A 12,897-nucleotide genomic window follows, 5' to 3' on the forward strand; every position below is an offset into this window, starting at 1 on the left:
TACAACCAAATACAAGCGGGTGCCATCTTTTAGAAAAAGCTTCTTAGGATTAGTCAAACCTCTAGCAGTCACCAATAGTCAACATGTTGGGAAAAACATGATGTGGTTGCAAGCCAGCCAGCTCCACACGGCAGGAATATCAAACAGATTTGACTGCCTCTACTTTGTCTTAGCGGCATGGGTGCAGCTTGAAGCGATTTGGTTGCAGCTGTTGTGTATACACACTATGCAGGCGTGATTGCTACAGCTCGCCAGCAGCTCTATCTGACCAAATAAAGTAAGCATCTGCTTCTCTTCCAAAAAAGCCCGACATCAAATACATATTTGGGATGTATGCCTCTTTTTTCAAGTCACACTGTGAAATAACAGACTTTTTCTACCAAAGCTGGTAGTACAGTTCCATGAATTTTAAGTATAGCCTTCAGTCAGGTCTGCATGGTATTTAATCTCCTGATGATTTCCAATAATCTTCCTATTAAAAAAAAAAAAAACTCAAAAAAGTTTTGGGGACTGCTTGAGCACACAGCAGCAGAAAAATCTTTTTACAGTTAATGATGTTAAAGTTTTGCAATATTGATCAGTTTCAACCCAACAATGGCTTGAAATGATTAATATCAGTCTTCAAAAACACTCTGTTTCAGTCCTAATCATAGGGAAACCAACACGATATGAAAGACATTGTGCTGTGCAAACACAATACAGAAAATAAAGAACACAGAGTACATTATAAATCAATACCACCCCAATATAAAGAGACTAAAGTAATTCACCTTTTAAAAGCTAGTTTCTGTTTCACTTGCTTCAGCCAGACTCCAATTTTCTGTAGTGGATTGCTTTCACCGGGCTCTTAAATGTATATCTACTAGGCCTACTGTGCTGGACAGAAAGATTTCAACCACTACTCACTTTAACCACGATGACGCATGAGAGCTGTAGTTGTTAAAGGCTTTCTCATTTAATCTTTGTTAAAATGACAGTGCTCAAATCTAACGCCCAGCACAGCATTAGACACCAATTCAGCTTAGAATATAGACAGAAAAGCAAAACCTATACTTAAGCTAGTTGAACAGAAGTCAACTAAGAAGTGGAGCAGGACTAGTCTGGCTATCACCAGACCAAGCCAAGCTCAATAGATTTGAGATTGAGCTCTGGTCTGGGGAGTGTGCTCTGTATTTTCTCTGCACAAGAGGCGTGATCAACGGGCATAGTTCACATGACTCTGTTCACAATTGGATAGTCATTCAACCAATCAGACAAACAATCCAAGTGACGTAAAAGCGACAGTGGCATCAACAGGTTGCTGTGCTCAGCTGCGCTTTGGTGGCCGCCGCTATGTTGAATGTAAACAAGAAGCTGCTTGGCTGCTTCTCTATCATCATCATGTTAAACCCACCAATTGTGCGCCAGGTAGATAAACCAGTTTGTGATTGGTTCCCGGAAAAAAGTGAACTAAAGCAGGATATTAAACGTGCAGGTTTCCAGACCAAACTGCAGGGCGAAATTAAATCCCCGGCAGAGTGGGCGGGGTTTACCCAGTCTAGAGCAGGATTTCAGCTCTCCGCATGATCTTTTGAGAAAATCCTCATCTTTAACCACATATCGTAGCCAATAAAAAATAAAAAATAAAAAAAGCAGCTAAATCTTCCTGGTCCTGTTTCTGTCAGCAAACTACAAAATTGTCTGGTAAAGAGTGGAACAGACCACCAACAAGCTTGGTTTAGTCTCCTGATCTCTGTGATCAACTATACAGTGTTTTAATGCAGACACATTCACGATTTATTTTATTTTCTGTTGACAAAACAAGCTAAACTAATTTATTTCAGGTCATAAATGATAGTTGTTGAGCAGGCAAGAAGTAATTCCTGTGCTGCATTGCAAAAATTTGGTGCAAAGCAATACAATAATGAAGTCACCATCTGATAACACCTGTTTTCAAGTGATTAACTTGATTTACATTTAAAATAAAAGTGGGTTAGAGGCAGGTGACAGTTTTCTTCTTAACTTTAGTGCCACTCAACCCCCAATCGCACTCACATAATATCAAACGCTCAGTTTTCCTCATTCACATTAAAATGCTTTTGAGATGTAATCACTCTGGACTTTTCAAAAAGGCTACATTTTCAGGTGACAAAAATGTCAATTCAGTGTGAATGAAAGACTACAAGTAAAGAAAAAAGGATTTTTGAGTCAATCAAGCAAACAAACACCCCCACCGAGGCAGGTCTTTTATTTTAAAAGGAGTTTTTTTGTCACTTCCATTTCTGAGAGTGCTGATAAGACAGATGTTCTTATTTGACTTTTCCTGATTAAAGATGCCACATTTTTCACAGCCCTCTATGCTATCTGACAGCTCTTACACTTTTAATACTTGACGAATGCGCACTTGTTTTACAGATGCATTTATTGTAAGCCACATCAGCTAACTGCTCTGCAAAATGCCTGAACTATAATCAGCTGCTCGAGCAGGAAACCTCTGATAATGTGCAGACTTCGAGAGATGATTAGTGGAGGAAACAGGGTGAGGACAGAAAATACAGCTGGCTGCTCCCCACTGATTAGCCTGACCCTGGATTCACGCTAAATGCCTTATGGGTAATAAACAAACTCTAAGAATATCTGGCCAGAGAAACTTGAACTTGAATTGGCCATACATCACATTAACAGGCAATTTAGGAGTTAAGGTGTTTAAAACAGCTAACATGGATATACATTGTTATGCAGTCAAAGCCAGGGCAGTCATGCAAAACTTTCATTGGGTGTTTTTTTCCTACCACACATAACCACAAAAAACTATTTTGTCCTCTTGGCTGATAATTACACAAATGTTTTGCAAGGAATTGTTGCTTAATTTGACACTATTTCCCTAATCCCACATCTAGAACCATACCGAGACTAAGCACCTGCCTGCTTATCAATCATCATCAGTCCCTTTGTAACGGGACTGTGACGAGAACAACAGATTTATGGGTAAACAGAAATACAGACAAAAGAGGTATTTAACAGGTTCATGCTCCTTCTCTCTCCCCCTACCAGGAACTTGTTAATTCAGGGAGCGGGTAAGAACTGAGTCAGAAACAGTTAACGAGGACTCCTATCAGCAGCACGTCTAATTAAATCATCTGCAGCAAAACACGGACGCAGGGAATTACAGGAGATTACAGCCCGGTCCGGCCCTTGAGAACAATGGCCTGTAATCTGTCTTAATTCCCCAGCTAATCAAGCAATGCAGAGCTCAAGAGTCTCATGGCTGCAGAGCCTGGATACAGCAGTTCACATCCACCCAAATATCAAACTGACGAAAAAAAAACTTAAAGCCAGAAAACTATGAATAACAGCAGCTTTGTGACCGCTTTTTTTTTTACATTTACCGAGATCTGAAATTGCCTCGGCTCAGAACCCATCTCCTTAAACTCGCATTTCACATTCACCACTTTTAAAAGGCTATTGTAAAAAGTAACATCTTTCACTGCCTGGTCTTTTTCATTTAATGAAATCTTTATAGCGGTGTCACTGGTGTGGAGGCCGCTCTCCCTGCTGATCAGACTCACATTAGGGAGGCCTGGGCTCAGCATTAAGCCTCACTTTAAGCTGCAAAACTTTAAAGGACAGCATTTCCCCTTTCATCCACTAAGATGACCAGTAAATCTCATCTTTCCAGCATTGATCCTTTTTTCCCCTCTCTGGCCTGCCAGACCAGTTACAGAACACACAGCACCCCTGTGAGCTACAGGTTTAACTGTTAGACAAACATGGTCGACTACAGATGTCATACAACAGGTACAACGCATTCATTTAGGATAAATTATTGGGACGGAGTCATGGAGTCACGTGTGGGAGCTTCTGTATTTAAACAGAAAACAAAATGCATTTTTCTGCCGGAAATACCTCTTCAGAAGTAGCTATTTTGAAGGTTGTGTAATTGATAATGTTGCTGAGTAAACATTTACTCAGTTGCCAGTTTACTCAGTACACTTCTAAAACTATTGCCTTTTGGGGATATCTACAGTAAATGACTGTATTTCATGCGACTTTCCCCTCTTTCCGTAGTTTACACTTTTGTAGTGTGTCATGTCTGTACTACACCTGTTGTGTTGCAACAGAACATGCACACCATTTGATACATATACATAGGTGTGGGGCAACAGGACATACACACTATAAATAGAATATGGACAATAAAAAGATAAAATCTGGAAAGTGGAATGTCAGCCAAACGTCAATGTATTAGACAAGAAGGATGCCAACAAAAACTAGCAAATCAATAGCACAAATCAACTAGTATTTTTTCATGAGCTTGTTTAGTTTCATTATCTTGTTTTGGAAATTCACTCATCACTCATTTGTCTTTAAACTCAATGGTAAGCATAGGTGTTTGTGATAAAGAATTTATTATTAGTAGCTCAAGATGGCCTTATTGTGAGCATGTGGGGAGGTACTTGTTAGTCTATCGTCTATTCTAAGAATAATTTTGTTACTATTCTTTTGGGAAACACCTGCTATGCTAAAGTAGGTTTGTACAATGAATTTTACTATCTTAGCCTTAAAAAACAACTTTGGGAAACAGGGCTCTGGTCTCTTTGTACTTACCGTACGTGGCTGAAAACATCTTTCACTTCCTGACCTTTCATAAGCTGCTAGAAAACACATGTCAAAATGCAAACAACTCCACTTTGCAGATGGACTACATATACTTCGAATGCACAACAGATGTATCGGATTTGACTCACTTAACTTAAGCTTGAGCCAAAGTCATCTAAACAAGACAAAATGTTGTGATTGATGAACGCAGCGCCTGCTCTACTTTTTCCAATCAATGAAGCTGTTTGCCAAAGTAAACATGGAGTCCAGCTCTGTCCTGCCTCAAGCACCATCAGTGGTATCAGTAATAAGTGCAGTACAAGCTACTGCCTCATTCTGCATCAGGATATTGTGCCAGCACTCCTCTAATGGAACATAACGGTTCCGTCTCTCCCCATGGCTCCATTTCCGCATGAACGCAGCGTCTCTGCCACACCACCCTGACCGACCGCCAAGCTGGACAAACTCATTTGTTTGGGGGTCGGTGGGTGGTGGGAAATTAGGAGGGTTAGGAACTGGGAACTAGCTTCCTCAAAGTAATTTGTTACCAAACAAGATCTCTGGCTTTTCATCAAGCACGTATCTTGACTACTGAGAGACAAGACAGCACAGGAGCTAAATAAAAGAGACATAAAGCTGCTAAAGGAAAGGAGGGCAGTCTGAGGCTAGCCACAGGGGAGATGGCAGCCGTGGGTGCCCTTGAAATTGCCTGACTCATTACCTCAGCAGCACGGCCATGCGTGGTGATGGCAGGCTCAGAGAGAGCTCTCGGCAGGGCTCTGACAATTGGAGAGTGAAAGACAGCCCTGTATATAAACCACCAGAGGAACACTTCAAAGGTTGGCATGCTCCTTCTTCCTTTTCCACCATCCTTTGTTACAGCAATGCAGACAAGAAAAACGATAATACGTTTTCATGATTAAATCCAGCATTTGTTGTCTGATAGGGAGGGAATACATAGGTATAAGAATGGTCTTAATTGAGGACAGTACACAGGTGCATCTGGACACTTTGAGTGACAGGTCTGTGTGGGTGATTTAACACCACGGAGTAATCATTTTATTCTTCAGCTGCGTGGGCTTTAGTCTAACTCAGACCAGCAATACTGCACAGCTGCCTGCTGCTATAACATCTACGATATCTATATTCTGTTGAACAAAGTTAAGTCCCCAAATATGCATGATAACCAGGGGCCGCAGTCTTATTTCCCTTCTTGTCTGGTCTCACATCGCTGTCAAGTAGAGCGGAAACATGTCCCTTGTGCAAGTAGACAGCAGGATGGGTATGTCTGGCTCTGCAACACTGTGGTCGCACTCTGACAGCCTCGATCATCACAATTAGGGCACAGTGGCTGCTGTGGATTCCACTTTGTCCTACGCAGGAGTTGACTGCCAACTTTAGTCCACAGTGGTGTGATAATAAGTGCAACTCCTCAGCCAGCTCCAATCAGGGTTACAGCAATCCAGCCAACCTCTATTTAAGATGGAGCCAGTGCTACAAGTGTAGCGTGACTGAGGGAGGGAACTATAATCTCTCATCACCATTAACCATGTTGCCTAAAACAAAAGGCATTATTTCCCCCCAGAACATAAAGCACGTACTGTACAGGGACATGGCTCGGGAGATACAAATGTCTGGCTCTCTGGTTATAACCTCATTTAATGAGTTCAGAGTAAGACTGACAAGCCAAAAAATGTCACAACAAAATAATAGAGGATATAGAATGAGAATGCTCTGTGTTTATTGAGTTTAAGGTAGTTCAAGAAGCTCATGATCTGAGTTTGAGATCTTTTCTGAAAATTGAGATTTTGCATTTAGAGTGCTTTCTGCTCATGTACATTATGTTTAAATGGTGTTTAATGCCGTCCAATATGACAGATGGAATAAAACCCCTCCTAATCAGAATGCATTAGTTTCCCTTTTAAATCTCTGCTCCCTGAAGTGAATGGCAGAGCTGCTGACAAATCCTCTTCATTCCTACCTTAATGTCCTAGATGTTGTAAATTCTTTCAGGAAGACCCAACTTTTAATCGATGCACTCCTAAACCAATTCAGCTGTTATCCTACATTTTATCATGCTGTGTATAACTGTTGCATATCTGTCACTAGTCTCTCCTGATTGAAATGTAGCTCAGTGTAAATCTAACTCTTAACCAATGCTCTACCTAACTCAAATCAGCTGTTGGAGGCGTTCACCTTCCTGCTAAACCAATCAGAATCGTACACAAATTTCAAAGGCCAATCAAAGAGTCACATCCCTGCTTTCAAAAAATCTGTTTCTCCCTGTGCCATTCAGCTGTGGTTGCAGGCAAAGAGTGCAACCCTCCACCTCCCCTTCCACCTCCAGTCATCTACTCCAGCTGACTGGTCTGGAGCCTCCTTCGGTCTGGTCTTCGGGCTCCTTTGTTGCCACCACCTGTGTCTAGATTCCATCAGGGGGTTTGATGGTTCTTTACCACTATAGATACAAAATATTTGTATAACGATGGAGTCTAATCACCAAAGACTTTGCACAGCTGTACAATAAACCTTATTTGCATATCTGCAAACATGTCTCTCCTGATTGAAATATGCGCAAGCAAGCAATTATGTGTTGGGTGAATGTTTTCCAGATGTGTGTGCGTCACCCGGCAATGGTCAGGTGCTGAATGCGTTCGTGCATTACGGATTTTGTGCATTACTAATTTGGCCGCAGGAGCGGTTTACAGGGGGGAAAGGATGCAAATCAGCAGGAGGTAAAGCTCTCAACTCAGCAACAAGACTCAAGGCCGGAGGTCAGCGGGGTGACATGCCAGGCTAAAGAGATTACAGCCTGCCACAGACTAACCAAAAGCTGCCCTTGTCAGTGAACACCGGCCATCCAAACACACTGTCAACGTTGGTTTGACAATTTCAAATCTGAGACTTGAATGTTGTAACAGTGAATTCAAACTTTGGTAAAATATTAGCCATGAATGGATACACATAGTGAGATGTATTTACTAGGGGTGGGAATCACCAGATGCCTCCCGATATGTTATCATCACAATGCTTCTGCCACAATACGGTATTATTGTGATTTTAAACATGTGACAATATATTGCAATGTATAACCTTTATTTATTGATGCAAAATGGGATTGACGAGCAAACAAACTGACCAACACATAATAAAAGACTGATACTTGGCGCTTGTATATCGATACAGCATTGCCACTGAAAATAACGTGATACTATGCTGTATCCATTTTTCCCCCACCCCTAGTACATTTTTGTATTATTTAGTATGTATCCCCAAAGAAATCCTGATAAATTTGATCGACACAGCTGTTCTGGATCACCACAGACTGCACGTTTTCTGTATTTCATCATAGTGGCCCTTTGTAGGTGTTGGTTCATATGTTTGAGTCTGGCTGTCTACTATAGATGTTGAAATTTGATATTGTCATAATTGTACAGTAGCTCTGATTGTGAAACACACTAACCATCTGTGTTCCGCTGTCTGTAGATGAACGGGTTAACAACACTGCTGGGAAAGTGGACAGTCATAGTGAACAATTATTACTCCAGCCACAATTCTGCCAAACCACACAAAGGAGTTGTATCACGCTAACATGAGGGAGTAACATATAGAGACATAGGCGAGGACGTTTAGAGCAATCCCAATCCCGTGTGCCACAATTGACCACAGAAAAAACAAGCTTTGGCTATGGACCTACCAAATCCTTTCCCACCCTACAAAAACTCTTAAGGTTCATTTTAAAAGAGGCCACCAAGCTGGCACGGTATGTACCACTCTGGCCCAGTTAGTCAAAACACTGGAGCAGATTGCTGCTGCACTTTAACACATCCTGTCCATTTTGTTTTGACATTTGAGTTGAGCATTGTTGAGCCTCATGCTAAAAGTGAAATTTGTGCCTGCAGGCACAGTTCTCACACATTTGTTTAGATCTGACACACAACTCTGTGCAAGGAAAAAAGAATGGATAAGTAAACTTGTAAGTTGACTAATATCACGGAGTATTTTTTTAAAGCTCACGCTCTTAGGTCTGATGTTAAATTTCTTCAGACCCGTAGTGACCGACCTTTTGAATCCAAAGCTCCTAAGCTTTGGAATGCTCTGCCTAAACCCTTATTGTCTGCTGTACCTGTGGAGTCTTTAAAAAACAGGTAAAGACACATTTTTTTAGACAGGCGTATCTCTATTTTGTTATTTTAATTGTGTATTTAATATGAATTATGTTCGCTTGCATGTTTTTTATGTCCTTGAATCTGTGAAAAGTGCTTCTTATATACATTGTACATACACTTACATCCCAATGCAGTGAAAAAAGTTCAGTTACTGAAGACAATCCCGATAAAATTTAGCTTGTGACACAAACGAACGTGACAGATTATAATTGTAACACCATCTGCTGCCTTGTTCTTAGGTTTGTGTAAGTCTGGAAAGATGATGAGACGTTAAGTAACTAAGTTACAAACTACCCCACATGAAGAACTAAAAGACGAGTATGCCAACTAAGCTCATCATGGGACATGGTTGTTTTCCGATGGGGCCTCTGTGTGCTCATACTTTCAGTACTGTAGATCTGGGAAGCCTCCAAAGCTCCTGCCAGAGTAGAGAATGCAAAACGTCACCCTGAAAAGAGCTCCAAGCAGAGGGACAAGCCGATGTCCAAGAAAAGAGAAACATCTTGTGCTGGGCCTAATTACTTCTGCTCCAAGATTACATGGTTTTGACCTTTCTCAGGCTTTTAGTGCCATGCCTGATTGGAAATTAAGGGGAACAGCCTTGATGTTCACAGCACTGGTAATTATATTCAATACTGAACACAGAAGGGCACCACTGTTGCTCTATACTACCCTCTAACATGTCACTATGTCTACATGTGAATCTACTATTTAATTAATTGTTCCTGTCTTTTATGTTTTTAACTCCTCACAACCACCTCAATGGAGTGATAATCTAATTCAAACATCCATAAAAACTAACATTAAAAAGCGAAAGATTTTAAGCTTGATAATCAGATTGAACTGCTATTTCTTTTCACTTATTTGACAATTATATGACAATTTTTGTTTGCAGGGTTTATTTTTATTTTGACTGAACAGAATCACAATCAGACTTTATTCATTATGCACAAGGGATTTGATTGAGGGATCCCTTTTGGTGCAGGTGTCAGATGAGCAAAGTAACAAAATGTCATAACGTGAAAAGAAATAGCTGAAGAAGACAACACAAAAAGCGTAGCACAGAAATTGTAAGTACATGTGAACATTATTTGACAATATACAAATAGCAATACAAACAATTAAGTTTACAGAGGAAGTAAGGGTCTGTGTGATGGGGCATATGGTTTACAAAGATTACATAAATGTTATCAGAGAAGTCAAGTGCAATCAGTGATAAATGACCAATAAACGAGTAAAGTATCTTTCCTGCAACTTTTTCAGTCTACATTAAAGCTGCAGAAACGCCTGATATGAGCACCTGTATAGCTGCATAAGCCACAGTTAATTTTCTGGCCTGTTATCTGGCTCTGGCAAAGAAAGATGAGGTTAGGGCCGGGATGGTTACAGCATTATCGTGGTCACATGTAGATTACCGCGGGGCTGAGCTCAGTCACCACCATCCCCGCATAAAGACATGCTTGCACATGTGCACATTGTGTCTAATGACACAGATTCATTGATTCTCACGACATGTCTGATGACATTGTGTCTTACATGGACTCAAAGCTTTCTAAACAAAACGTAACATCAAAAGATGGAGCAAATCAGACCTTTCGCAAGCTGATGAGGGCAATGTTCCATGACACAATAACATTCCATTAGTGTTGACTATTAGGCCTAAATGCTAGAGTACTTGTGTAATGTCTTGTATCGGAGAAATGTCTTTGCCTTTCTCCATTTCTCCATTGTAAGCTGAGTTAGACACATTAACGTTACAGCTGCAGTGTTTACCATTGCACACTGGCCTAGCAGCTAGCAGAGTGTCTTTATGTATATCCTGATAAAACGGCACGTTTTGTAGCCTAAAACAGTACACCTTGTATTGCTAGAGAGAGCAACATGTTAGTCAAACTGCCAAGTTGCCCTCTCTGCTCAGCTGCTAGACAGGCCGCAACACATGTTGTAAGGGTGAAGCCGATTTTTTATTCGGGGGGGGGGTAACGCCATTCACTTTACCAGCAGTATTGAGAACAGATAAAGCCGCCGTGTCTTTGGAAGCTCTAGCTTTTTGTTTTATTGTTCACTTTTAACTCACTTTACATAAACTTTGCTAAGTCTTTTTCCCATCTCTTTTCCTCACAGCGGCACTTGTACACTTCTCTCCGTTCCCACTCGCTTTCCTTGCGTGACCAGACCAGCACTGACGTCACTTACTTAAGGCACCCTGCCATTCTCGCTCTAATTTACGCTAGTCTTGTAACCTTTTTTTATTGCTGCAAAACGGGATTTTCAGGCAGACAAACTGACCAACCCATAGAACAAAAGATTGATACTTGGCGCTTGGATATCGATGCAGCATTGACACTGAAAATAACGTGATACTATGCTGAATCCATTTCCCCCCCACTGCTAGTACATTTTTGCATTAGTTAGTATTTATTACCAAAAAAAAATCTTGATAATTTGACCGACACAGCTGTTCTGGATCACGACAGACGCACGATTTTCTGCGTCTGTATTTCATCATGGTGGCCCTTTGTAGGTGTTGGTTCATATGTTTGAGTCTGGCTGTCTACTATAGATGTTGAAATTTGATATTGTCATAATTGTACAGTAGCTCTGATTGTGAAAGAACCTAACCATCTGTGTTCTGCTGTCTGAAGATAAACAGGTTAACAACACCAAAGTGATCGGAGGACATGTCTATGTCATCCTGCTTTTTTAGCGGATGATGGGGTGAGGACAACATAACTTAAAGCAAACACTGCTGAGAAAATGGACAGCCATAGCAAACAATTATTACTCAGAGCCAAGGGGGTTGCGGCATACCGCGCAACCACAGACATTTCTTGCTTTTCAACCATTATAAGAAAAAAAATCCATACTGTCCAAGCCCTAGATGAGGTCCCAAATCCTGAGTCATGATTACAAAACTCTGATTGGGAAAATCTCAGGGTGGTGTCATATTTTGAGGTCTGTAACTATCAGCAATTCATATGGTCAGTAAAAACAATGTATGCCAAAATGCCCTTCATCAATTCTGTGTCACTATTTCTGCATTATATGGAGTTCATAATTCAGCTGTAGTCACCATATGAACCTACTCACAGACTCAGAGCAGTGAGAGCAAAATGAGCTTGCCAGCGATAAGTGTTTGTCTGAGCTGCAACGGGAGAGTGTAAACCCTTCAAAACTGCAAAGATGAGTGTTAACAATCAACACTTTGGTCCATTTCTTATCGGATAGTTCACCTTGCGGTCTGCCAAGTAAACTGGAAACCAAGCGGTTTATGTTACATAGAGCCAATCTTAATGTCTCCATTGGTAACAGAAGACTTAAGAAATGAGATAGATTGCATAACATTAGACTGGAATGCGTTTCTTTACATACTGGAGCAATGAGGAACAAAGTTAGGAGCTTTGTTTCACAGTTATTGGATTTTGGCCCTGTGGGAATGGAATTATCCAAACACTGAGACCAAAGCAAACACAGAACCATTCCTGGTAACGTGGAAAATATCAATCAGTGTAAACACATATGACACATTAACATAAGCTTCATAAGGAAGAGCTAATATCTACAGAGTTGCTGTCATGAAAAATTTTATTGATCTGAACTATCTGGATTGTTTTTTCATTTTAACAAATGAGCTGTGCACTTACATTCCCTTACTTGCAGAGGCAATATCCCTTCACTGAGGCAAACCATAATTCTTCTAAATAATCCAAAATGCATCTTAAACACTTGGAACACTGAACACGCTTAACCCTTGTGTTGTCTTCCCGTCAACTATAAAAAAAAACATTTTGGTCACTTTTTTAATATTACGGGTGCTTTTTTGGATGTTTTTTCCAAAGTTTTTCGATAATTTTAATGTTGACATTTTCAGCGCTTATTTAGACGGCCCATTTTTTGTGACAAAAAAAACAAAATTAACTGAAAACGGGTCAATTTGACCCAAGGAAAACATGAGGGTTATATTATCAAATACATTGCATCATTATTTTAAGAGTGTGTTGCTGTACATTTTTTTGAAATATTCCCAGACTTTAAATTTTAAAATAACCAAGCAGGCAATATAAAGGCATTTATTCACTTTGAAAAAAAAAAAAACACTATTTCAGAGGGAATGACACCCAACTGAATTCACAGATCAGCCGGGTAATGA

General features: G+C 40.5%; 1 protein-coding gene across 3 annotated transcripts in view; it reads right to left on the reverse strand.

Moving 5' to 3' along the window:
- trim62.1 (tripartite motif containing 62, tandem duplicate 1) overlaps positions 1-12,897 on the reverse strand; it is a 37,875-nt gene that overhangs the window by 22,598 nt on the left and 2,380 nt on the right. The gene's annotated exons all lie outside the window — the stretch shown is intronic.

This window comes from Etheostoma cragini, chromosome 4, assembly GCF_013103735.1.
Source record: "Etheostoma cragini isolate CJK2018 chromosome 4, CSU_Ecrag_1.0, whole genome shotgun sequence".
Lineage (NCBI taxonomy): Eukaryota > Metazoa > Chordata > Actinopteri > Perciformes > Percidae > Etheostoma > Etheostoma cragini.